This window comes from Adiantum capillus-veneris, chromosome 9 (genome assembly GCF_014529385.1).
Source record: "Adiantum capillus-veneris isolate H3 chromosome 9, ASM1452938v2, whole genome shotgun sequence".
Taxonomy (NCBI): domain Eukaryota; kingdom Viridiplantae; phylum Streptophyta; class Polypodiopsida; order Polypodiales; family Pteridaceae; genus Adiantum; species Adiantum capillus-veneris.
The window spans coordinates 80,445,128-80,472,044 of record NC_140939.1 but is presented as its reverse complement, the minus strand read 5'-3'; the positions used below and the strand labels follow the sequence as shown (position 1 = coordinate 80,472,044).

At 45.8% G+C, this 26,917-nt stretch overlaps 1 protein-coding gene and 1 pseudogene across 4 annotated transcripts in view; both read right to left on the bottom strand.

Moving 5' to 3' along the window:
- The window catches only part of LOC147450717 (uncharacterized), a 108,403-nt gene that overhangs the window by 31,722 nt on the left and 49,764 nt on the right, over positions 1–26,917 (bottom strand). The gene's annotated exons all lie outside the window — the stretch shown is intronic.
- On the bottom strand, positions 3,616–4,617 carry LOC147450718 (uncharacterized; annotated as a pseudogene).

The following is a 26,917-nucleotide window of genomic DNA, read 5'->3' as shown; positions in this document are numbered from 1 at the left end:
CTATGCTTGATGCTCAATCTTTCTTGTGCTCTTTCTACGACTGTGTAGTGCCAAGGAAGAGACATGAAATGTGACTTCCTTGAATGATACTGTTCAGCTTTTCATGAATAATCCGCATACATCTGTGCTCATTCATGAGTGAAACGTGCTTAACGTACCATATGTCATGCCTAGAAAAAGGGATCACATACAGACGTTGACTAAAAATATAGGAAACGATCAAGAATGAAACACTCGAACAATGTGTGCTGACGAATCATGCGAACACATAGTACTTCCTGTGAGGGTTCTTTGATCCTAGGCTTGAGAGCCAAGATCGGTTTGTCGTGTTTGATCGAATCTTCCTGTGGGGGTTCTGTAGACCTCGACTCGAGAGCCAAGATCGGTTCTTCGTGATTGATCGAATTTGCAGTGAGGTTAGCTTCACTAGAGAAAGTATCAAGTAACACATCATCCTTGTGAACAATCACATCATCTTCATGCAAATCATCATGCTCGTGAGAAATCACATCTTTATCATGCAAATCATCATGCTTGCCATTGTCATGCAAATCCTATGTGTAATGCTTGAGAGAAGAAGAGACTGAGAGAGTCTCCTTTTCCCGAATCTCTTGCATCTGTGCTTGAACTTGAGAAAAGAGTCGCAACGTCTCTTTCATGTGTCGGTCGTTCATTTCTTTTCTTGCTTTGTTCTCGCGATCAAATTATGCTCGTCTTTCCAAGCCTGCTTGCTCGTTCTCACGCTCTATGGCTGCCCTTCTTTCTGCGGATTCACGATCTATGGCTACCATTCTTTCTGCCTTTCTTGCTTTGCGTTCTAACTCCTTGTTCATCATCCTATTGTCGAAAGCCTCCATAGGAGTTAGTGCAAACCTTGTCGTAGATGGGAGAGAGGGAGGGTCGGAAAAACCTCCTGGTGGGGAAAATTCTTCTTCACCTCTCTCAAGCTCATTACCTCCAAGCGAAGTATCCATTCCGCTTCGAGTGATGACCATCCACTGAAATCGTGGGTTCTTAAGTTCACGAGAAACTTTGGGTTCTTGGGGGTCTTGGTTCTTGGGGTTCTTGAGGGCCTTGCGGTTCTTCTTTCGCTTGCAATTTGTGTTAGAGAAGGACCTTCTCTTCACCCGAGTTCTGCTCTTTTCCGCGGGCGCACCCCTTGGCGGCCTTGCGCTCACACCAAGGTTGCTTTTTCCCACCTCACGTCGATTGGCCAGCCGCTAAGTGCACGGTCCGCTCTCAATGCATGAAAAGAGGCACAAGGGGAGGCTGGACAAGCCCTTCTTTCTTGGGTTTCCTGTCACTCTTCAAAAACAAGAATAGGAATCGACAAGCCCAAGAAATCTTGGATTACATGCGACCTAAACAAGCAAAAAATATTATGTGGTTCTTGTGGTTCTTTCCTTGAGTGATACAGAACACTGCCAAAGCCTTGATACCAATATAAGGTGCAGCGGAATGAATGTTAAACTTTGCTCAAGATGAGTGCTCTGAACTGTGCTCAAGGGTTCCTTTTACTTGCGGAAGGGAGAGCCTTCCGTTCCTTTAGTGAGAGAGTGCGATGGACACAAACAAAGTGATGAACACTGTGAACGAAGGTGCTGAGACTGAGAGATAGAGAGAGAAGAATACGACACCAGAATGTTCTCAAAACCCTCCTCCGAAGGTCCCACTCTCTATGGCGAGAGTGGTCTACTATTGATTGCACAAATCTCTACAATGCTTGGACTTGCCGACGATGAGGACGACGACGAGACGGGCTGAAATCTGAAAATGCTAACGGCTGAAATCTGCAAATCTTTATCTGCTGAATTCTGACTATGTGTCGGTGACGATGTCGATGGCAACGATGCGACGAGGACGCGCTGAAAACGCAGATGCTGAAATCTGCGTTTTCCGGGCTGAATCTGCAAACTTCGCGGGATCTGACCGTGCGGCGAGGATCTGGTGCGGGAAGGTGAGGTCTGCGTGGTTCGGGGGTTCTACTGCGGAATCTGACTGCTGAAAACTGAAAACGCTGAGTTTAGGGCTGATTCTGTCGCGAAGATCTACAAAAACGCTGAGGTTGATCTGCAAACCAAAAACGCTAGGGCTGAATTATGTGCTTCTGCAAAAAATGCTAGGCTTCTGCTATATCTTGTTGTCGTCGGATTGGTCTACAATGCAAAACGTTGGGGCTGATCTTCAATGGAGAAAAACGCTGCCTGTCCTTGGCTGAACACGCTAAGTCTCCTGCCTAGGGGGGGGGGGGGGTCTTGCTGAGAAGGTGCACTGTTCCCTGCTGCCTCTTCTGCAAGAAAAGGCTAGCGCTAGGTTTCTATTTATACAACTTAGCTAAATCTGGTAGTACCCCCGTCCGAGAATCTGGACATCCAAGGTCTTGCCCACCTCTGCGAGGAGGAGGGCCTGGAGAAGGTCTCGCAGCTCTCCTCTGCTGGGACGAGTGCCGAGAACCTTGCAGATGACAGAAGTCGCCTGCAAGCGTTCTACCTCTGTGGCAAGGCTCGCTTGCTCTGCCGGCGTAAGAGCAAGTCGAATGGTGGGCTCAACGGGGTCGGGCGAGGGGGCTTCAGGCGAGTCCCTCTGAGGTGAAGCTGGAGCCTCCATCTGTGTCTACTGCTGAGTCGAAGAAGCGGGCGGCGAAGAAGAAACCTGCAAACAAGTCAGCCAGGCACTTTTCCGAAGAGAAAGTGCTGCCGAGCCAGGTGCAGAGGGCCTTCAGGGCGAAGAGGATGGGGGGGGGGGGTGATGAGGAGACAGTGAGGGCGAAGAGGGCAGTCGTGCAATGTGCGGGTGCACATGCAGCAGCGAGCGGGGGGGATGGAACGGGGAAGGCAGAGCGAGAGGAGGGCAGCGGGCTGCGGCAGCTAAGGGGCAGCGCGCAGACAGGGGGGGGCAGCGGGCTGCGGCAGCTAATGGGGCAGCGCGCGCAGATAGGGGGGGGCAGCGGGTGGGTTGAGAGGCAGTGCACAGGGGCTGAAGGGGGTGGGGGGGCAGCGGAGGGGCAGCGGGGGGAGGGAGGGGGGGGAAGGAGAGCGATGGCGCAACAGCAAAGGGGGGGGGGGGGGGGGGGCGAGCAGCAGTAGCGGGCCTCTCGAGTTGTTTCCAGTGTCCCGTCATTACTTTGAATGATGCACTAGGGATACTCTGTACTCGGATGTCTCTAGTGAGAAAAACCCTCTTAAAATTCCAATAATTTATTTAGAATTATTTTTCTTGGTGTTCCGAGCGAGAAAACCCTCACTTATAAATTCAATAATTTATTTAGAATTATTTTCCTGTCAAATAAAGCCAATTTAGCAACATAGAAACTCCCAAAAGAAACAACAAAACAAAACCAAGAAACGGGGGACTTAAAAAACGAAGTTTGTGATCCAATAGGCCAAGTCTCCTTGTAACTATGATATCAACAGGGACACAAATCAAATCAAATCAAAGCATCGATATAGATCACTTGACTAGCCCATGAACTGAAAAAAGTTGAAGTGCATGCGGGCATGAGGTGAATGATGGGAGAAGGAGTGAGCACATTCCCAAATACAGCAAATAGAACTATAGTAAAGCAATGTCCAATGCTAAGCAAGTTACAATTTTGCCTCTGAATTCGTTGCTCCATCCTTATAAACCAAAAGATTTCGGGCAGCTAATAGAAATTATCCCTACATGTTACACAAAGAGGAATTCATTCTGCATTTAAATTGCTAACCTTGCTTTGGTTTGAAGCCAAGAAGAAATCCGCTATCTTTCTTGTTCCAGTTGGTGAAGCAAGCAACGGCTTCTTCACTGTCTTTGGCTTCTTATTGAAGTGCTCCTTCGAGTTCACATTCTCATCAGGCAGCATCTGCACCACCACTGCTATCTTAGTCGTCCTCCTTACCCTAATGTATACAGCACATCATTGAGGACCTTTGCAAGGAATTCATCAATGTGTGGTTCACTTTTGACAGCATTCTTTACATCCTCAATTTTTATTGTTTTGTGCTTTTTCTTATGCGCAAAGGCATGGGCAGCCACCGTTAGATGCTCAAGGAATAGCTATGAAACATGCACAATCAAACTGCTTGCTTCGACTGTGCAACCACACGAATATCCTTGTCTAGCTTAATGATTCGTTCCACTCTCGCAAGAGGGAAGGCCAGTTCCCCACTCTGCCAATCCATTACCATCATCTTTCTCATTGCCGTGGGCATCTTCAGCTTCATCTATTGCCATGCATTGTTCCTCAACCTCAACATTCGCAGGCTCAATCACCTCCACTTGCGAAGAGAAGCTTGGTGTTGCACACTCCTTGTCTCCATTTCCATCGGGACTTCCCTCAACACGGGATTTCTTCATGCGAGCATTGTTTGCTTTGGGAGCTAGAGCCTCAAGCCCGCCACTGCCAGAAGGTAGGGGGGGAGCCACGCCTGAGACGCAGGGAGCAGAAAGGTTCTTATATCTCTGCTTCTCTTCATCAGAAAAAGATCGCCATAGCTCGCTCAGGGCTTTGGCCATAACAGGGGCCGCTACAGATTGCCCAGCATCTTTAAGGCGAGCTTTGGTTAGCTCTCTGGGTTCTTTGCAAAAAGAGAATTAAGCAGAGGTCTTCTTGGCTTTGGGGGCTTCAACAGACGTCATAGCTTGCAAGCTTGTACTGTCACAGGCGAGAGTTTAAGCGGGTTGCATTGGCGACAATAGTTTTCAAACTTCGGAACTCACACATGGCCTATGTCCATGTTTGGGCAATGGGAAGGGGTCCCTCATGGGTATAAATAACACGGTCCTACCCATAAGGGATCAATAGTTCACTTTACAAGGAGCCAATGAGGGGTATCTCGATTCTCTATGGTCGAAATGGGTTTGTGAACTAGGAGTAAAATGTGCACGTCATGGCTATTGTTGCGGCTCTAGTAAGTTGCATGTCAAGTGAATGTGAACTTAACATTATGAAAAGTGTTTCAAGGGTGAACTGACTGTTCATGTGCATTGCAAATTTTGTGAGTGTATACCTATGTTGACTAAATATGAACTCACTAGACATTGTGAGCTATGTGTTCATGAGTGAACTAAGAGTGCTCATATGTTAGTAGTCTATGAACTTTGTCGACAAGAGGCCACAACATCCAATTTATCGGTGTAACTTTCCTGCATCAAATCACAAGAGCACACCAATCCAAATGGTAAAGCAATTGCCTTAGAAAGGGTAGACTATGAGATAGGAGCCCTTAATCCCACCATTTTTCCCTCCCCCTAGCAATTGGATTGTTAAATATCCCTTTCAATCTCGAGCAAAGTTTTGGTTTTGAGGTATCATTTCGTGTCAAGGGCAATGTCAAAAGAGTACGAGAGAGCACACATTCTTGCTTCAACTCAACAATCAACGGTGTAGTAAACCAACTCTAAGAGCCCCTCCAACGCACACACTCTACTTGTCATCTTCTTATACAGTGCCAAGATATGCCACGTAATCTCACTCAAAACAGCCAAATCATACAATTTATGCATCAATCGCACTCCACAAAGCAACAAATTGCAATAGATACAATTCTATGTACTCGAGCTTCCTGAATGATAGCTCAAAGTGCAAGTATATGATCAAAGCGCAGAGAATCCTATTCTAAATCCAATCTCTTCATGTGCTCGAATACCCTCTCTATGTGCCCAACGACTAAGCCCATGCTCAATCACAGAAACGTAAAATCACAAAACCATAAAGCTTAGCAAATGTGCGCCCTTTCATGATGGCCAATGCGATGGTTACTAGGGAGTATAGCACATAGGATCCTTAGCCTTCAATATCGGCACAATAGTGTTATTGCTTCAACTCTCAAGCAAGCCTTTGCATATGGCTCTCTGCAACGCATCTACCATCAAATTCTTCTTTCCCGTACCATGAACAATCTGATAACAGAATCGAGACAAAATGTTCACCCATGTGATTTGCTTATTCAAACGCTGCTTCTAGGACAAGAAATATCTCAAACTTTGATGATCTAAAAACATTGTGAAATCTGCCAAGCAAGTAGTATCCGCACTGAATAAGAGTGTGTATCGCTCTCCTCCTCGTAGATTTCTGTCACCACCTCAAGTCTTGAGAATATTCTACTCTCATAAGCTATGACACGGCCCTCCTGTATTAAGCTGACACCCAGACTGCTACCACAAGCATAACACTAAACCTCAAACTCTTTCGTAAATTTGGCAATATCAAAACAAGACCAATCATTAGCTTCTCTTTGAGTCTCTTGAATGCTGCAATTTTTTAGGATTTCCAAGTGGAAGGAAAACACCTTTCTGAGTCAAGGTAGGCAAAGGCAAAACACTCTCCGCAAATCTTCTAGTGAGCCGCCAGTAATACGAGCACAAACCAAAAAGCTTCGAGGTTCATGCACATTTTTTAAATCTGGCCAATTCCGAATGGTCTCTACCTTGACCTGGGTCATCTATACACCCTTTGCTGAGACAATGTGTCCCAAAAAGTGCATCTCTGGCAAGAAGAACTCGCTCTTCCTCCCGTTGATCACCAATTTGTGCTTTCGCAGTGCCTTAAAAACCTGTAAGAGTTGTTTTCTATGTTCTTCATTCTTGGACAGTACAATGATGTCGTCAAAGGTGCCCTCGTTAAAGGTGCCCACAAGCCATCTGTACGGCATCACCAAATATTCGTACAATCCAAAGGATGTCTTGAACGCGGTCTTGTATACATCTCCAACAACGATCCTAATCTAATAATAGTCACTTTTCAAAATGATTCTGCTAAAACACGAGGAACCATGTTTGTGATGTATATCATTAATCCTACGTATTGGAAACTTGTTCTTGATGGTGATTTTGTTGAGCGCCCTATAGTCAATCCACATTCTCCATCATCCATCTTTCTTCAAAACTAGATGTATTGGTGAACAAAAAGGTGATGTACTAGATTGAATTACACCCTTTCTTTTACTTGGTACATTATGTCCTCATTCCAGTGTGACTTGAAACGTTTCGTGGTTTCGGTCGTTTCGGGGTTTCGAGGTTTTGAAACATTTCGTTTCATAGTGTCAAAAACATGAAACAAGTTTCATAAACGACATTAAATTATATATTAATAAAATATGATAAATATGTATACAATGTAGCACACATGACTCTAGACTTTAATGTCCACAGAGAGAGAGAGAGAGAGAGAGAGAGAGAGAGACGTGCGCACTACTGAGTGCTCACTGCTTAGAAGCGACTTCAAGAGAGCACGATCAAAGAGATGTTCTAGACTTTAATGTCCACAAGAGAGAGAGAGAGAGACGTGCCCACTACTGAGTGCTCACTGCTTAGAAGCGACTTCAAGAGAGCACGATCAAAGAGATGTTCAGTATTGATGAAAGTTAAAACACAGCCACTAGTTTCCATGAATCATAACTGATGCTACGGGCAGCGTTGGGTTTCTGGAAAAAAAACCCCACTTTTAAACATTTCATTAAAAATGCCTGTCCGTTTCATGCGTTTCGGCAAAACATTTCATAGGTTTCGGGGTTTCGGGGTTTCATCTACATGAAACGCGTTTTTATGTCACACTGCCTCATTCTAGGCTTTGCTCTATCTGTAGGCACACCGGTTTGGTGGTGTACTGCCAAGTTTCAAATGAATTGCATGATCTTCAGGTCTCTCAGGAGGTAGCTCTCCAAGCAAACCCTCAGAGAAACAATCAGCTTGAGCTTGCAAAAATTCTTGGCGTTCTTGTTCTAACTCGAACTGTTTTGACTTGTTAGGTTCTTCCAAATCTCTCAAAAAGATCGAGTGAACAAAAAGATAGGATTTCATTAATTTAGAGATGGCCAAATCCAATACAAGTGGGATGGATTCTCCCTTTAATTTTACATCTACGATGATTTCTCTATCCTTCTCATTCTTCAATGTTGCCTTCTTTACCCAATAATTCACCATGGCACAGTTCTTGTAAAACCAAGGTACCCCCAAGAGTACATCACACCCCTCAAGTGGCATAATATAGATGTCCTCATTCCCTAGATACCCCTAGCAATATGTACCAAACTTGGGCACCCCAAGTCTAGAATCTGTTGCGACACGAGAGAGAGATTCACTGAAAATAATTCACAACTTTAAATCACGATTCAATTCGAGACGACATCGCGCCAACTTCATTTCACCTAAATTCGCGGCGCGGCTCGAGATAACACCTGATCGGATGAGACCACAAGCAGAGGCAGTTCTAGCGGCACCCGGCAGGGACGTGGCCATCACACCTATCATTGGCAAACTTCGATTGCATTGTCAAGGGTATTTGGGGCATGAGGACTTCTACATAATGTCCTTGGAAGGTTGTGATGTCCTCCTGGGAGTCCCTTGGTACCATAAGAACAACGTCGTGGTCGATTATCGGGTGAAGAAAGCGACATTGACTAATGAAAAGGGTCGAAAAATTATACTTGATATGAAATTGAAGGACGAGTTTGTCCCTATTATATCGGCTTCGGCCGTTTCGAAATTAATGAAATCCAGTCTGTTTGTTTACTCAATCTTTTTGAAAGAGTTGAATGATGAACATACGACAATATGTCTGAACTTGATAAAGAACGCCAAGAATTTCTCCACATTCATGCCAATTGCTTTTCAGAGGGCCTGCCAGGCGAGTTGCCACCAGCTCGTCCTGAGGATCATACCATTGATCTGATACCTCGAAGCACACCACCGAACCGGCCACCTTACCATGTGAGCCGAGCCCAGAATGAAGAGATTATGAACCAAGTGAAAGACCTCTTGAAAAAGGGTCTTATCCAGCCGAGTACTTCACCTTACTGCTCTGCGGTGTTGTTGGTTTTGAAGAAAGACAAGTCTTGGAGAATGTGCATTGATTATAGAGCTCTCAATAAAATCACTATCAAGAACACATTTCCGATTTCGAGGATCGATGATATTCTTGACCGACTACAAGGATCCTCTTGTTTCAGCAAGATCGATTTGAAGAGCGGATATCATCATATTCAAATCGCGCCGGGAGATGTGTACAGAGTACAGATCTTTTGTTGGCACTTTCTTTGATGACATTATAGTCTTCTCCAAGGATGAGGCAGAACATAGAGAACATCTGCTACAGGTCTTTCAGGCATTACGAGATCACAAGTTGGTGATCAATGCAAAGAAGAGTGAATTTTTCTTATCAGAGATACACTTTTTGGGACACATCGTCTCAGCAGCAAGAGTGCAGATGGACCCGGCCAAGATTGAGACTTTACGTGATTGGCCCGATTTGAAGAATGTCCATGAAGTTAGAAGCTTCTAAAGGAGTACGAGCGGAAGTGCGACGCGAGAGAGAGTGCGAGAAGAAGAGCACGACGATATGGTGAACTCGCTCTACTGTAATGTGTAGAGCATAGTGAGTTCTTATTAGGTTTTTACAAAAGAATATGTGTACATACCTGGCGGCCCGCCCACTTACCTGGGCGACCACATTGGGCTTTATACCCCAACAACCTCCCACTTAAAGTCCAATGTGGTACTTTAAGTGTGAGAGAAGCTATTATACAAGCTAATATACAAGAGATGTAGAGAAGTGATGTACTACCCTACACCTAACTGCTTGCGAAAATGCGCAAAGCTCTCTGAGGGAAGTCCTTTTGTAAGTAGATCAGCAGGATTTTCTGTGGTGTGAACTTTGACAAGCTGAAGTTGCTTATCCTCGAGCATTTCCTTGATGAAATGATACTTCACATCCACATGCTTTGTCTTTGAGTGATAAACTAGATTGCGAGCCAATTGTACAGCACTTTGACTATCACAATATAACACAGGCATCTCTTCTTTGATTCCCAAATCTGTTACTACTCGATTAAGCCAAATTCATTCTTTGCATGCCTCTGATGCTGCAACATATTCAGCCTCTGTAGTAGACTGAGTAACACAATCTTGTAATCTAGAACGCCATGATACTGCTCCACCAGCCAATATAAAGACATACCCTGACGTAGACCTTCGGTTGTCTGAGTCACCTGCATAATCTGAGTCTATAAAACCCTTTACACTTAGCTCCTGACTCCCATAGCATATACGCATACTCTTTGTAGCTTTCAGGTATCTCAATATTCCTTTCACTGCCTCCCAATGTTTCTTGCCTGGGTTTGACATGTATCGACTTACTACTCCCACTGCAAATGCAATGTCTGAGCGAGAGCAATCATTGCATACATCAAACTACCCACTGCAGACGCATATGGAATCTTATCCATTTCAGCCTGTTCTTCCTCAGACACAGGACAATCTTATTTGCTAAGTTTCACATATGGTGGCAATGGAACACTCAGTGCCTTTCCCTTCTTCATATTGAAACGTTGCAAAACCTTGTCAATATACTCTGTTTGAGATAACCAAATCAACTTCTTTGATCTCTCTCTCAATGCGCATACCAAGTATATGACTTGCCTCACCCATGTCTTTCATGTCAAACGATTTTGCCATCTTTGACTTCAAAGCTGAAATTTATTCCAAGTGCTTGCCAGCAATCAACATGTCATCCACATACAAAATAAGGATCAGCCAACTGCCATCCTTAGCCTTCTTTGTATATAGACAGTGATCGAACTCACTACGTTTGTAGCCTTGAGAAAGCATAAACTTGTGGAATTTATGGTACCATGCCCTCGGTGATTGTTTTAAGCCATAAAGACTCTTTAACAACTGGCATACCCAATCTTCCTTGCCTTTCTCAACAAACCCTTCTGGCTGCTGCATGTAAATTTCCACATCTAAATCACCATGCAAGAACGCTGTCTTGACATCCATTTGGTGCAACACCGAATCTAATATGGCAACCAATGCAAGAAAGCATCTCAATGTAGTCATTTTGACCACCGGAGAGAAGACTTCATCAAAGTCAATGCCTTGTTTTTGCTTAAAGCCCTTGGCAACAAGCCTTGCTTTGTACTTTGGCTGACTATCATGAGCGGTGATCTTATACCTGTAAACCCATTTACAAGGTAGAGCCTTTTTGCCCCGTGGTAATTTAACTAGCTTCCATGTCTGGCTTTTATGCAGAGCTGTCATCTCTGACTGCATGGCCAATTGCCAATTCCCGGAGTCCTTGATTTGCACTGCTTCCTTGTAACATGAAGGCTCATTGCAATCAGTCAACATGACATAGTTCATAGATGGAACAAACCTATCAGGAGGTCGCGTGACACGTCCAGATCTACGCACAATAGGTGGCTCACGCTCAGCCACAACCTATGGTTCCACTCTATCCTGTCCTTGCTCCTCTTGAGCCCTGACATTTTGTCTTGCACGTGCAGGTCCATCTTCTTGGAAGACAACTCTTCTAATCTCCTCAACCCTCTCTGGTTTAGAATGATATTTGGATTCATTAAAGTGAACATCATTGCTGCGGACAACCTTTCTTCTGGATTCGGAATCCCAAAGTCTGTACCCCATCTCACCAGAATTACCATAGCCTAGAAAGATGCACTTTCTACTCTTTGGCTCAAGTTTGTTCCTAAATTCCTTTGGAACGTGAGTATATGCCTCACAGCCAAAGACTCTGAGATGCTTGTATGAGTGCATTTTGCCTGACCATACCATCTCTGGCACCGAATCCTTCTGCAAAACCTTGCTAGGAGATCTATTTACAAGATGAACAGCTGTTGATACAGCTTCAGCCCAAAACCCATTTGGCAGCTGTGCATTAGACAACATACTTCTGACCTTCTCTTGTATGGTCCTATTCATCCTCTCAGCAACACCATTTTGAGGAGGATTGTAAGGAGTAGTAAGTTCACGTTTTATACCTTTTGACTCACAAAAGTCCTGAAAGGCCTTTGAAACATACTCTCCACCATTGTCAGTGCGTAAGCATTTAAGCTTCTTGCCACTCTGATTCTCCACAAGTGTCACAAACGTTTTGAAAACACTAAACGCTTCATCCTTGTGCTTGAGAAAGTAAACCCATGCTTTCCTCGAGTAATCATCTATAAATGTCATAAAGTAAGAAGCTCCCCCTAGAGATAGGTTAGGCATAGGTCCACACAAATCACTATGAACAAGTGCCAACTGTGTATCTCTTCTACTGCTTCTATGCTTATGTGGCTGTTGTGTTTGCTTACCATACAGACAATGTTCACAGAATTCAAAATCATTAAATGAAAAGCCAGGCAAATAACCAGAACAGACAAGATTTCCATTCCCTTCTTGGACATATGTCCTAACCGGCTATGCCACAATGAAACGTTCGGCTGCTCGGTTACGTTGATTACATTTTTAGAGACATTTGATACATAAATCATGTACACTCCTCCAGACTTTACTCCATGTGCTACTGTCATAGAACCCTTGGATATCTTCCACATGTTCTGTCCAAAAATGGTGACGTAGCCAGCATCATCAAGTAAACCTGTGCTGATCAAGCTCTTTGTAATTGCGGGAACATGTCTCACATTCTTTAGCGTGAAAGAAGAACCATTCTGAAACTTCAATTGAACATCTCCAACACCTAAGATCTCACATGTCTGCCCATTGTCTAGCCGAACATGATCTTTAGTGGTCACATAAGAGGTAAACCACTCTTTGTTTGGAGACACATGAAGTGATGCCCCTGAGTCTATAATCCAGTCACTCAGTGCATTTCCATCAGATGCTGTAAGAAGAGCTGAGTCCATTGTATTCTTCAAGAAGTAGATGTCTCCTGACACTAGACTGTCATCCTCTGCAACAGTGTTTGTCACATTTATTTCTTGAATCTTCACTGAGGACTTGTTCTTCTCACCATGGTCTTCAGCTTTCTCTTTGCCTTTTTCTGCTTTCCATTCTCTGCAGTCTCTTTTCATGTGACCCTTCTTGCCACAATGGTAGCATTCTATGTCACTCTTGCCTTTAGCACTGCGGGACTTGCTACGAGACTGATTCCTCTTTCCACCTTTGTACTTTTCTTTGGTCCTTCCCCTAACAACTAAGGCTGTTCCTTTGCCTTTGTCCATTGTCTTTCTATTGGTTTCTTCAGTAAGCAGACTTCCTTCTACACCTGCTATGTTCAAACCATCTCGAGGTGCAGAATTACTCAAAGCTGTGCGAAAAGTGTCCCAACTTTCCGGCAATGTGATCAACAGGAACATAGCTCTAACAGGTTCATCAAACTTGACACCTTGAGCTACAACTGACTATAGATTGTGTTGAATTCATTCAGATGATTGGACATAGGTGTCCCTTCTTTCATCTTCAAGTCAACAAGCTTCTTAAGCCAGTATACCTGTGAAGCTGCACTCTGCTTCTCATAAAGATCACTCAGCTTTAGCCATGCTTGATAAGCCGACATCTCGTCTGCTACATTGAAGTAAACGCTTTCTGCCAAAGTCAGCATAATGGTAGAAAGTGCCAATTCATCCATTTCGCTCCATTCATCTTCGTCCATATCTTCTGGTTTTATCCCTTTGAGCTTTATAGGTTTTATCTGCTTCTTTAGTACCAACACGTGTCAAATCTGCTTCTTCCACAATGGAAAATTGGTTCCATCCAGCTTCTTGATATTGTAAAGAGCAGTGTCCTGTGATCCAGCCATAGCTACGCTTCACAGTGGTTTACTTTCCTAGGAAAAATTCGGCAGAGTTTCCCCTGTAAACTGACCTCTGAACCAATATCAACCTGTCAAATGAACCAAAAAGGCTTCAGATTCTGCATAAATTTCGGCAGAGTCTCCTTTGTAAAATGGCTCTGGTGTACTCAAAAAACAGACCAAAAAACAGCTCAAAAAACACTGTCTCTCTGACACTGTAAGCTGCGGGTAAACCTGTCTTGCACCTGTACTGTCTCTGACTGTCCTGTCACTGTCCTGTAAGCATAGACTGCGACAATGCCTCAACGGCAGTAAAGCAAAGATGCAATCCCAACTGTCTAACTCACAGTCAATACATCCTAGCTGCCTATCTAAGGGTGCTCGAGGGATCGCTCCAAGACATGTATCACCGAAAGGATCTCAACATTCGAGAATCCCCCAGCTCAATAAAACCTCACTCGACTCTCAACAAAGGCTGCAGTAAATCTGACAATACATAGACTTCCCACAAAGTCATACATCTACAAATTTCCCAGTGTATGCTGTAACCGCTGCGGCGGTTGTTTGCTGCGTGACTCACAGCCAGCAAACCCTCAACAGACATACATCATCTCTGACAATACATCCCATGTGGAAGTACCTGCAATGTCAGGATGAAATCTGGAATATCAAGCAGCAAACACAAGCTACCTGATGAACTAGTGGATGTCGCCTACAGACTGTGTAGATGCGCCCGTGTCGTATGTGACACGCCTCCAAGAACTGTGAGCCGTCCTTCGATGTGTAGACAGCCACAAATCAACACTCTGGGAGTGTCGATATCCTCAGCACCTACAGTCGTATGCCGAAAACCCCAAATTTGCAGAGTCGGATCTGCACCCACCGAGACCACCTAGTCGAAAATGGCCTGCGCAGACCTTTGTCGAAGCCGAACGGTGGCCGAGATGACCTCAGAATGAAATTCTGAGAACACCAAGCCCTTCGGGTCTTCCCGCAGGATTTGGGGCCGTGTCTTCGCCTGTCGAATTTCACTCCAATCTGAGCTGGTGACTCTAGCCTCCTGCAGTGCTACCCCGAGCCTCGATCTGAGCTCTGATACCAGTTGAAGGAGTACGAGCGGAAGTGCGACGCGAGAGAGAGTGCGAGAAGAAGAGCACGACGATATGGTGAACTCGCTCTACTGTAATGTGTAGAGCATAGTGAGTTCTTATTAGGTTTTTACAAAAGAATATGTGTACATACCTGGCGGCCCGCCCACTTACCTGGGCGACCACATTGGGCTTTATACCCCAACAGCTTCTTGGGCTTATGTTCTTACTACCGGCGATTCATTAGAAAGTTTGTAGAGGTTGCTTCCCCTTTGCATATCTTGACACTGAAAGGAGTCCCTTTCTCGTGGGGACCCACAGAGGTGACTGCCTTTCAGACTTTGAAAAAGAAATTGACTAGACCAGTTTTGACTTTGTTGGATTTGCAAAAGTCATTCGAAGTATATTGTGATGCTTGTGGTCATAATCTGGGTGCGGTCTTAATGCAAGAAGGCCATGACATTGCCTATGAGAGCCGATTGTTTTCAAGGCCGGAATTGACAGCACAGATATATGAGAAAGGGCTTTTGGCGGTTATCCATGCTCTTACTCAGTGGCGACATTACCTACTCGAAGCCAATTTTACGGTCTTAACTGATCATCAGAGTTTACGCTACTTCTTGTCACAGAAGCAGCTGTCGGAAAAGCAGATGCGGTGGGCGAACATCTTGTCACAGTTTCACTTCCAGATTGTCCATGTGCAGGGACAGAAGAACTTGGTGGCAGATGCTTTGTCCCCGAAGCCGTTGATCTTGGCTATTTCCGCGATACATCATAGAAGCTTCAAGGGCATGGTCGATCAGTACGCCACAGATCCAGATTTTTCAAATGTATTCGGTCGAATACGGGATGGGGAGGTAGTAGCGGGATACTCCATTCGGGATGGCTACTTGATGAAGAAAACGATGTTGTGCCTTACACAGCCGTTGAGGGAAAAGGTTCTGACCGAATGCCACTGTCCACCATTTACGGGTCACCACGGCATTGATACCACCTTGAAAGGTGTGAGCGATACTTCTTTTTGTCCGAGACTCAAGGACGTGGAAGATTTTGTACGCAGTTGCTTGGTATGCCAGAAGGTCAAGTTTGACAGGCATAAAGCACATGGATTGTTACAACCTTTACCCATTCCCACCCGCCCTTGGGAAAGTATTGCTATGGATTTCATTTTTTATCTCCCGAAGACAGAGTGGGCACGATGGTATTTGGACTGTTATTGACAGATTTAGCAAGCAGGCTCATTTCATTCCAATGAAGACAACAGCCAAGCTGGATCGTTTAGCGAGACTGTTCATTGCCCAGATATTCACATTACATGACATGCCTGAGACAATAATCTTTGACAAAGATCCCCGATTCACGAGTTTGTTTTGGACGGCTATTTAGGAGAACATTGCCACACAGTGTAGTTCTCGTCATCTTTCCACCCGCAGACAGATGGGCAATCTTAGATTGCAAATTCAGTCATACTGGATTTATTGAAGTCTTACATTTCGGATCAGAAGACTCAATGGGAAAAAATTTTCCCTTGGTGGAATTTGCCTAGAATAACACGATCCACTCTTCAACGTGGAAGGCGCCATTTGAGATTATTGAAGGTGCTACGAAGGTTCCACCCTTCCTAAGCACGAAAGATAAGATTTTTGAAGCCGACCAGTACACGAGGATCTTGGGCACCGCCAAGGTCCGGGAGGCTTTAGAGAAATCTCAAGAAAGACACAAGAAGATAGCAGATCGACACCGTCGCGATTTGAATTAAAGAAAGACGATTGGGTGCTCTTACGTTTTGAGAAGGCACGCCTGAGAAAGAAAAAGGGAAAGGAGCGGCTTTTTCCAACGCTTAGCATGAGATACTATGGACCTTTCCAGATAAAAGAAAAGATAAATGACGTCTCCTTTAGCCTAAAGCTGCCCGATACTTGGGGAATTCACAATGCTTTTCATGTGAGTCTGTTGAAGCCTTTTAAAGGCGATGTGCCCGATGATGGGGAGCCAGATGAGCAACCTGAAGTGGAGGAAAGCGAGGAGATACTAGTTCCAGAACAGATACTCGCACATAAAGATAGAAGATTAAAGGTGAAGTGATGAGGAGGTTCTTGGTTAAATTCAAGAACTATCCCGCATTGGATGCGAAGTGGATGGAGAAGGAGGACCTAGCAAATACTCCTCAGATTTTGGAACTTTACCTTGAAGCATTCGGTTGAGCATAGTCTACTCCAATAGAACCCCGATTTCAGCATGGGCGAATCTAGTGCAACGGGTTTGCACAAGAGGGGAGTCACTCAGCTCCTTTGTCGACAGATTGCCCTGATTTTTTATATAGAGTCACTGATGTCCTTTTGGGTTTCAAGGATACTGCAGAGCTGACAGTATTCTGTTCTATGACTTCATGAATTGGAATTCCCGGAGATGAAAATGATACTGATTGATTTGTACTTGACTTGTTTAAGTGCAGGAACTGAAAGACGAAATGACTGCAGCATTTCGGTCTCATAAATCTCTAAAGACATGATTGCAATATGGATTAGTTAATCGGGCATCTGTGAGGTCCCGATTGGATCTAGATGCGATTGCTAAATACGTTGCCAATTAATCATGGTCTCGGATTTGGAATGATTTTAAATGTGATTTGCCTTGTGATGTCCTGTGATGTGACTGTCGATTGGCACATGAGCTAGATGTGTTGTTCCTAGTGCGTCGGTGCTAACAGTCAGTGTCTGCTAAGACAATTTATGGTCTCTGTCTGTTTTGCAGGCGTAATCGAGGGCAATTACAATGCTTTCAAGAGGAGGGTATGTCACAAATAGGTGACGTGACATGGTAGCAGACCCCAGGATGACACATTGCAGGCTCACGTGGCCACAATACGAATCTTCGCGTTTTCCGGTGCAAAACCCGCTGACAGGTTGACGTGGCATCCGTACGGATTTTTCGCAAATTACAGATCTGATGGCGTAGCAAAGCGTACGGAATTCTTGGATTTACGCTGGCTGTTTTCTATGGGAGCTTTTGGCTCAGTTGCTTTATTTTGAAAAGCTTTTAAAGTTGAATGCTTTTCGAGCTCTGCTTCTAGGCATCCCTTGTATCAATAAATAAGTGGGCAAGGCCTCACTTCTCAAAGCATCTAGACGCAGAGTCTGAGAGTGAGCACCTACCCACTCTCTTGTATTTTGAACACAGATTAAGTGGACAGAGCCTCACTTCTCAGAGCATCTGGACGCAGAGTCTGAGAGTGAGCACCTACCCACTCTCTTGTACTTTGAACACAGATTAATACAAAACGAAATACCGAAAGGGGCGCCAGTCTTTGGGGCCAATATCTCTAGGCAAGGAACTACGCCGGGCCGGGTCGACTAAAGTGTGAATTGTGAACTGCTTTGAAGTGAATCTCTACTGTGTCGCAGTAGAATCTTGACTTGGGGTGACCAAGTTTGTTACAAGTTCCGTGCCCAAAGGTTTTGGCCCCAAAACCTAGCGCCCCTTCCGGTATTTCTTTTTTTTTTTAAATCTTGAGCAACGTACAACTCCCGTCGGGGTCCTTTGCTCTCAATGTAAGGTGCAGCAGAAGTGAATGTTGAACTTTGCTCAAGATTAGAGCTCCGAATTGTGCTCAAGGGTTCCTTTTACTTACGGAAGGGAGAGCCTTCCGTTCCTTTAGTGAGAGAGTGTAAGTGGACACAAACATAGTGGATAAACACTGAGGATGAAGGTATTCAGACTGAGAGATAGAGAGAGAAGAGAATACCACATAAGAATGTTGTCAAACCCCTCCTCCGAAGGCCCCACTCTCTATGGCGAGAGCGGTCTACTATTAATTGCACAAATCTCTACAATGCTTGGACTTGCCGACGATGTCGACGACGATGAGACGAGCTGAAATCTGGAAACACTAATGGCTGAAATTTGCAAATCTTTATCTGCTGAATTCTGACTCTTTGTCGGTGATGACGACGATGCGACGACGACGCGCTGAAAACGCAGATGCTGAAATCTGCGTTTTCCGGGCTGAATCTGCAAACTACGCTGGATCTGACCGTGCGGCGAGGATCTGCTGCGGGAAGGTGAGATCTGCGAGGTTCGGGACTTCTACTGCGGTGTCTGACTGCTGAAAACTGAAAACGCTGGTGCTTCTCATGGTCTTGTCGCGGAGAATCTGCAAAACGCTAGGCTGTCATGCTGATGCAAAAACGCTAGGGCTGAATCTTGTCCTGCTGCAAAAACGCTATGGATCTGCTGCGTCTGCTAATGCCGGGTTGGATCAGCAATGCAAAACGCTGGCTGATCTGCAAGGCAAATGAAAACGCTAGCTGATCTGGGTTGCTTGAAAACACTAGGGTCTTCTTGCGGTTCTTGCTGAGAAGGTGCACTTGAACTTACAAAGCAGGGATGCAAAAAGCAAAGCCCCAAAAGCAGTTAAACTTAAAAGCAAATAGTCCCTAAAGCTTCTTGCGGTTCTTGCTAAGAAGGTGCACTTGAACTTAAAAAGAAGGGATGCAAAAAGCAGAGCCCCAAAAGCAGTCCTTAAAAGCAAATAGTCCCTAAAGCAATTCGCCATATTGTCTCTAAAGTTTTTGCTATCCCACCCAATTGTTGAATGGCCAGCAATGAATTGCCGCTAGAGGCTAATAGGTGTTGACATATTGGTATGCCCGTCTCCAAAAATGCCATTACTCCGCAGTCCGTGTTCTTCAGTTTCTCTAGCATCAAATCTCTTTGTGTGGAAAAAAGAATTAGCTTCCGCTTCTACTCTTTGACTATTCTCTTGATCCTCGTCGGCAGTGACGTAGGCACCTACATGATTGACTACTTGACTTCCGATGCAATGCTAGTGCTGCATCTCCTTGGAGCTACACATTGACCAACTCGCTCTCGCGAACACCGTATTCTACATTAAATTGGTCATTATTTGTCTGCAAATCGTTCCGAAATGCTTGCCTCATCAATTTCAGATAGGCTATCAACAAAGCTGGACGAGGAGTGCGACTGGAGCCAACGGCTCATCAGACCATGACTTGCACTAGTGGCAATATTTACCAATGCCTTTCCCTCGACATTGAGCTGTCTGCCACTAATCCCCTCACACTCTCTGCTAAAAGCGCAAGCAGCTAGCATTGAAGCCGCTGGCTTAATTACTTGAGGATAACCATCATAAGCATTGGTGTGATCGATCCTACTAAGCCTTTCTGCCCTAGCCATGTCCACTACGATGTTTACTCTTTACATTTCTTCGGCCTCTGCCTCTGCATCGCCAACAACCTGATAGCATCAGCAAAAAAAAACAACCTGATAGCATCAGCAAAAAAATGTGATGAACGGGCCTGCGAAGGCAATGAGTTTTTGTGATTACACTCCAAATTAATTAGGCCAACTGATCATCAATTGAAATTGTTAGAGTTACACCACCTTTGATTCTCCATTTTGTGCGGCTAGTGATTGTCCCTGGTTGGTCACCCATCGCACATCATGTAGATTGCACGAGCGGACACTTTTAGCACGTGTCCGGCCGGTTATTTTCTAAGCCTCGCTTGGTGCACACATTGTCACCAGTGTGTGACTACTATCTATCCTTTTTGTTGATTTCTTTCTTATTATTTATTTACTTTCACTTTTTGGAAACACCCCTCGGGAAATCTAACTGCCCTGCATTGCATAGCTAGTGTGGAATTGTCCAGAGGGGGTCCAGGCCTGAGGGCAAGAGAGCACTAAGGTTGGACAAGGACTATGGTTAGCCAAAGTGGGGTCATTGACTAGCCAAAGCGAATCCTTTGCTACAGAGGCTACATTTCAGTTCTGGATGTGGCCACAGTGTACAAAGAGGGTCGGATGACCTAGAAAGATACAATGGCAGCATCTCCTAAAATTTAGGGAACTGCTATTTTGGGACCTGAAAATGTGTTTGCGTCATTACCTCCGGAATGACGAGGGGAACATTTTCTTACTCTACCGTGAAGTCAACTGGGCAACCGGTTGGGAGATTTTTAGGCGACAACACCGAAACAGGAAAATGCTTGTAAATGTGCCAAGTGGCACCTTCTGGTGCACTTTCCTCATGCAACAAGAGTTGGTGCTGAGTTTGAAGGGAGGAGGGGCTGTTTTGCAAATTTTGTCACAGTTAAGAGCTATGGAGTGCTTGCTTTCCCTCCTATGTACAGTGCGGTGCCAGGAGTGATGCCCTGCATGCTACGCATTGCCCTCTCTCTCCCCTATGGCACTATGTTATGCCCCTCTGGTGGGCTTTTCATTTGACCAATGTACAGTTGTGTGGGTTCATGCGCGATTGCCGAGGCAAGAGCCTCTTGCACACGTACTAGATTAGCTAGCGGCTAATCCCCCGCAGGTACAGGTGAATTCGGAGAGGTTTCATGCCAGAAATCTCGTCCGATTCAAAGGGCAAGTAGCCCTACAGGTGCGGGAGCTCGAGGACTTGCTACGGATGCGACCGGCACGCGAAACGGAGCCCGAAACAGTAAATTACAGCCTGCTGTGTATTTTTGCAGGTTTAGGGTTTTGGCCCTAAATGGTCCCTAATACCCCCAGGAGGTTTGGGGACGCGAGGGGACCGCTGTACAGGTGATCTGGCGCATTTTCTGGGCTGAAAACAGAGAATTCAGCGTGCTGCAGATTCTCGCCAAGTTTTGCAAAGTGCCCGTATGCATCGGGAAAGTTATTCAATGCGTGGGAATACTGACTGTGAAGGATCCTAGTACAGTTATGCTGCCGAAATCGGGCTGGAACAGTTGAAATTCAGCCGAGCTTGTGCGGGGCAGCTTGCAGGGAACCACAGCGTTTATTCCCTCTTGTTAACAATAAAGAAATACCGAAAGGGGCGCCTAAGTTAGGGGCCAATCTGGTGTCGGTCTTCTCATACAGGTGCAATCTAGCAGCCTGTATCCCTTTCCCCTTTGTTGTGTCTTAAAAGTACAGGTAGAATAGACGACTAATAATGGGTGAAAGCTAAATCAAGGTTTGAAGTAAAGTCTACCGCCCTTTTTGGATTGAACAGGCCGGTTTCACACATTTTTAGCCATTTTTGGGCTTTTATGTTTTTTGCACCAGTTACATATTTTGCCCTACCTCAACCTAAGATTCTATAAATAGAATGCTTAGGGTCTTGTAGTCATTCAGATTGTGTATTGAGAGCATCATTTGCAGAGCACTCGTGTTTTTTCTCTCTCTCTCTCCCTCCAACGTTTTCGGCAGGCTTGGCGCACACTCTTTCCGCTGCTCACTCTCACATGGTATCAGTCGCCAAGACACAGAGAATCTTCATCGATCCCTCCTCCTGAGGCTAGCGCTTGCATTTCTGAACCCTTCCATCGCGGAAAATTGCAACTTTAGCCTAGCGTTTTTTGCATGTGCTAGCGCTTTTGGTTCAGCATAGCGTTTTTGCACTTGCAGCCCAAATCTACTATTGATTTCCCTAGCGCTTCCCTCCTGCAATAGAATCGTACCAAACTGGCACCGAACATCTGCTAGCGTTTTTGCAACACCTAGCGTTTTTTTGACAGATCTGCGTTGTGCAGATCTTGCTTCGGTTTTCCGTGCTTTGCTGGCATTTTTGGTGACTTGCGGTGTGTTCCACAAAACGCTGATCTTGTGCACCTAAGGGAGCAGCCAAGGAACACCCAGGAGTCCTGGAACTTGCAGATTTACACCTTGGACAGGTATCTACACCCAATCGGCACCATTTCGGTACTTATTACTTGCTGTTTTTTCTCTGTTTTCAACCGCTCGACGGCTGAAAAGTGCGAGAAGCCCCCGCACCGACCAGTGGCGTACAGGCACGCTGAAATCTCTATTACAGCAGCGTTTTCAGCACCCTTTGCAGCGTTTTTTGGGCGGACAACACGTTGAATTTTTACCTCTTGTGCGGTTGAACCATCCCTTGCTCGTTAGGACACCATCCAGTGATTGTCCTTGGGAACGGTACCTTCATCGGCGACATGCATTTTTACCGATCTACCTTTGGGACTTCTCTCTGAGCACGCGACATGTCGACTCCGAAGCAGAAGGGACAACAACAACAATCCCAAAAGGGGCCCACTACGTCGGCATCTACCAATGCTACATCCAACAATTATGCCCTCACCCAGTTTGCTGAGGAGAAGAAGTTGGATTTACACAACTATTTTGTGTGGAGGACACGAGTCCGAACAATCATTGCCTACCATCGACTCTGGGAATGGTTGGATGATTTCACCCATTTGGCTACTCAACCTTCCCTTCCCACCACCACTCAGGCCCAAATCGACGAGTGGGTGGATCGGGACATACGAGTCTTCACCTTTCTTATGATGAACCTCTTTGACCGCATCACGAAGGAAGTTTCCAAAGAGGAGCATGCACATCCATTGTGGAGACGGATTCTTGACCAGTTTGAGGAGACCTCGTTCGCCAGACAGATCACACTTGAACAGGAGTTGTACAACCTCCAGTTCAAATATTTCAAAACACTTGATGGGTTGACCCGCCGCATGCGAGAACTCTGGGACGACCTTGTCTCTGTCGGAGGCAACATCACCTCGGCACGCATGGCTGGCCTCTTACTATTCAAGCTTCCCCCACGCTTCGATCCCTACTTTCAGAGTTTGCTCACATCTGGACGTACCTCTTTTCCCACTTGGACGAGATTCTCCCTTCTCTTACACAGATTGAGGGGCACTCCGCATTCCGAGCCGGAGGTGCTGCCAAGGACGTCGAATGTTACCATTGCCACAAGAAAGGGCACAGAGAATCAGAATGCAGAAAAAAGAAGCGAGACGAGGCCAACAGGGAGAAACAGACAGCCTCAACTGCAGTTGTAGCCTCTCACGAGACAGCGTGGAACGCTCTTGTCGCAACGACGGACCACGCTCTTGTTACATCGCAGTCAGGTACTTGGGTTGTTGACAGTGGAGCCACCACTCACATGACTCCCCAACAGTCATGGTTTAGCTCTCTCAGGGAGACTCACGGGCAAACCATCACTATGGGTGACAACCATGAGATTCCAGTGTCTGGCACAAGCTAGATTACCCTCTTTCATTCTACCTCAGACCCGAAGTTCAGTTCAATTAAGGCGCTTTACGTTCCGGACATGGCCTTCAACCTCCTCTCTGTGTCGAGTTTCGACTCTCAGGGCTAACATACACTTTGGGAGTGGCACACTCACCATTTCTAATTCTACAATAGGTACTATCCTTGCACATGGTGAGCACGATGGTTCCCTATACCGCCTCACTGCTCTTCTCTCTAGGACCACGGAGTCTTCTTCTCTATGGCATGCACGATTTGAACATCTATGTTATCAGCAGCTTCAGCAGGCTGCTAGGACCTCTATGGTGGAGGGTTTACCAGCGATTAGCTCCTCATCAAGCGTATACGAGGCTTGCCAGATGGGCAAGTAACACAAGGTTGCCTTTCCGAAGGAGGCATCCAACAGAGCTTCGACACCACTTGCACTGGTTCACATTGATCTATGTGGCCCGAGGAGCACTCCTTCATTTTCTGGCTCACAGTTTTTGCTTGTGCTTGTGGATGATTTCAGCAGGTATACTTGGGCTTCGTTCTTAAAGCCCAAGTCGGAGGCTTTAAATTTCGTTCGAAATTGGAAGACGATGGTTGAAAAGCAGGAGGACTTGCACGTCAAATGTATTCGCTCAGTCAAAGGGGGTGAGTTCACCTCGAAGGACTTTGCACAGTGGTGCAAGTCAGAGGGCATCCAACGCCAACTGACTACTCCTTACACTCCTTCCCAGAACGGAGTTGTTGAGCGGAAGAATCAGACTATCATGGAGATGGCTTGTGCGATGTTTGCACATGCTTCTTTGCCCCGGGTTTACTGGACAGAGGCGTGCAACACGGCGGTTTACATCCATAACCGTTCTCCTACCCATGCTTTGCAGAACATGACTCGTTATCAGGCTTACTACGGGCGCAAGCCCTCGGTCTCACACTTTCGAGTTTTTGGGTGTCCGGCCTTTGTCCATGTGCCAAAGGAGAAGCGACAGAAGTTCGACTTCAAGGCGAAGAAGCTCATCTTCATGGGCTATTCACGAGAGTCTGACAGAGACCAGCTTCATGATCCTGACCCCAAGACTTTCATGGAGCTCTTCAGCACACCTGCAGAGGGGGCAGCATCCAAGCCTATACCTTCCCTACCTCCTACTCGTCCACCTCCTACACCTGATCCTACCCATGTTCCTGTTCCCTCTACACCGCTTCCCTCTACACCGCAGCCAGTTACTTCACCCGATCATGTCATGTCAGATTCCGATTCTGATATGGATGATGGTTCTCCTTCGATGGAGGCAATCCCACCTCGCAAGGAGAAGTTAGTTCCTGGTTGGCTCTACTCTACAGTTTCTTCCTCTGGAGTCACGAAGTTACCAGACTTGCCAGACCCTGGACAGCCTCGATGTTCTACACGCCTCAAGGACAGGCAAGTTTATGATGGTGCAGAGTTCGTGAACTTTGCCGTCATGTCTCAGATTCAAGCTTCACCAATTGAGCCTTCCTCGGTGGAGGAAGCACTCCAGCATGATTGCTGGAAGTGTGCCATGCAGACAAAGATGGGCGCTATCGAGCAAAATAAAACCTGGACCTTGGTTCCCAGGCCCAACAAGCGGAAGGTGGTTTCTATGAAATGGATTTTCAAGACAAAGTACAAGGCCAATGGTTCCCTCGACAAACACAAAACGAGACTTGTTGCTCGGGGTTTCACACAGAGACCAGGCGTGGACTTTGACGAGACCTTTGCTCCCACCGCTCGCATAACTACCATACGCACAGTGTTTGCTCTCGCAGCCAACTTTAGTTGGCCTATCTTCCAAATGGATGTCAAGAGCGTGTTTCTGAATGGAGATTTGGATAAAGAAGTTTATGTGGAGCAACCTCCTGGATTTCGTATACCAGGCAAAGAGGATTGGGTCTATCAGTTGTGGAAAGCATTGTTGGGTTGGACGACACTGGTACCTCACACTTGACCAGTTTCTTGTGAAGTTGGGGTTACGGCGTACCTCATCAGATTCCAATTGTTATGTTGCCTCTGATGGCTCTTTGGTTGCTGATAGTCTATGTGGACGATCTCATTTTCACAAGCTCAAGGACCAGCAGGATCAAGTCGATAATGAAAGCTATGGAGACGCGTTTCGAGATGACTGATCTTGGGCTTCTTCACTATTTTCTTGGATTCGAGGTTTTTCAGGCACCAAACGGCATCTTCTTTTCTCGGCGGAAGTATGCGAAGGCTATCCTGGAGAGATTCCATATGACAGATTGCAGACCGATTGGCACTCCTCTTGAGCCGGAAGAGAACGTATCGCTTCACGATCCTTTCCCACGGATTGACTTGGAGCAGTACACGAATGTTGTTGGCTGCCTCGTATGGCTGACTTATTCCCGACTAGACGTTTGTTAAACAGTTTCTATCCTCAAATTCCTTCAACACCCGACCTCGTCAGCGACATTGGCAGTGTGCCCAACATACTTTGCGGTACATAAGCGGCACCTTGGACCATGGTGTTTTCTATGGTCGCTCCAAGGGTTGCACCTCACTTGATTGGTGCGGTTCAGATTCGGTAGGAAATCCAGATACTCGTCGCTCTACTATACGAGTAGTTTTCACACTCGGCTCGGGACCCATTTCGTGGTGCAGTAAGCGGCAACCCACTGTTGCGCTATCTTCTACAGAGGCGGAGTACAGAGCGGCTTGCTATGCTGCTTGTGAGACCATATGGCTACGGAGATTACTGGGAGAGTTGTGTTTTCCCCAAACAACTACAACTTATCTTTTGTGCAACAATCAAAGTTGCATTGCTATTGCCAAGAACCCTATCTTTCACGCTCGGACAAAGCACATTGAGGTGGAGTACCACTATGTTTTAGAGTATGTTCCTACAATGGACAATGCAACAGACATCTTCACGAAGGCTGTACCTCAGCGGACTTTGGCTTCTCACCTTTGACTCCTCTGTGTTGACTCAGCATCCAGTGCTGAGAGGGGGTTTGCAAAGGCTGTACCTCAGCGGACTTTGGCTTCTAACCTTCGACTCCTCTGTGTTGTCTCAACATCTGGTGCTGAGAGGGGGTGTTAGAGTTACACCATCATTGCTTCGCCATTTTGTACAGCTAGTGATTGTCTCAGGTTGGTCACCCATCGCACATCATGTAGATTGCATGGGCGGACACTTTTAGCACGTGTCCGGTCGGTCATTTTCTGACCCTGGCTTGGTGCACACATTTTTAGCTATTTTTGGGCTTTTATGTTTTTTTCACCAGTAACACATTTTGCCCTACCTCAACCTAAGATTCTATAAATAGAATGCGTAGGGTCTTGTAG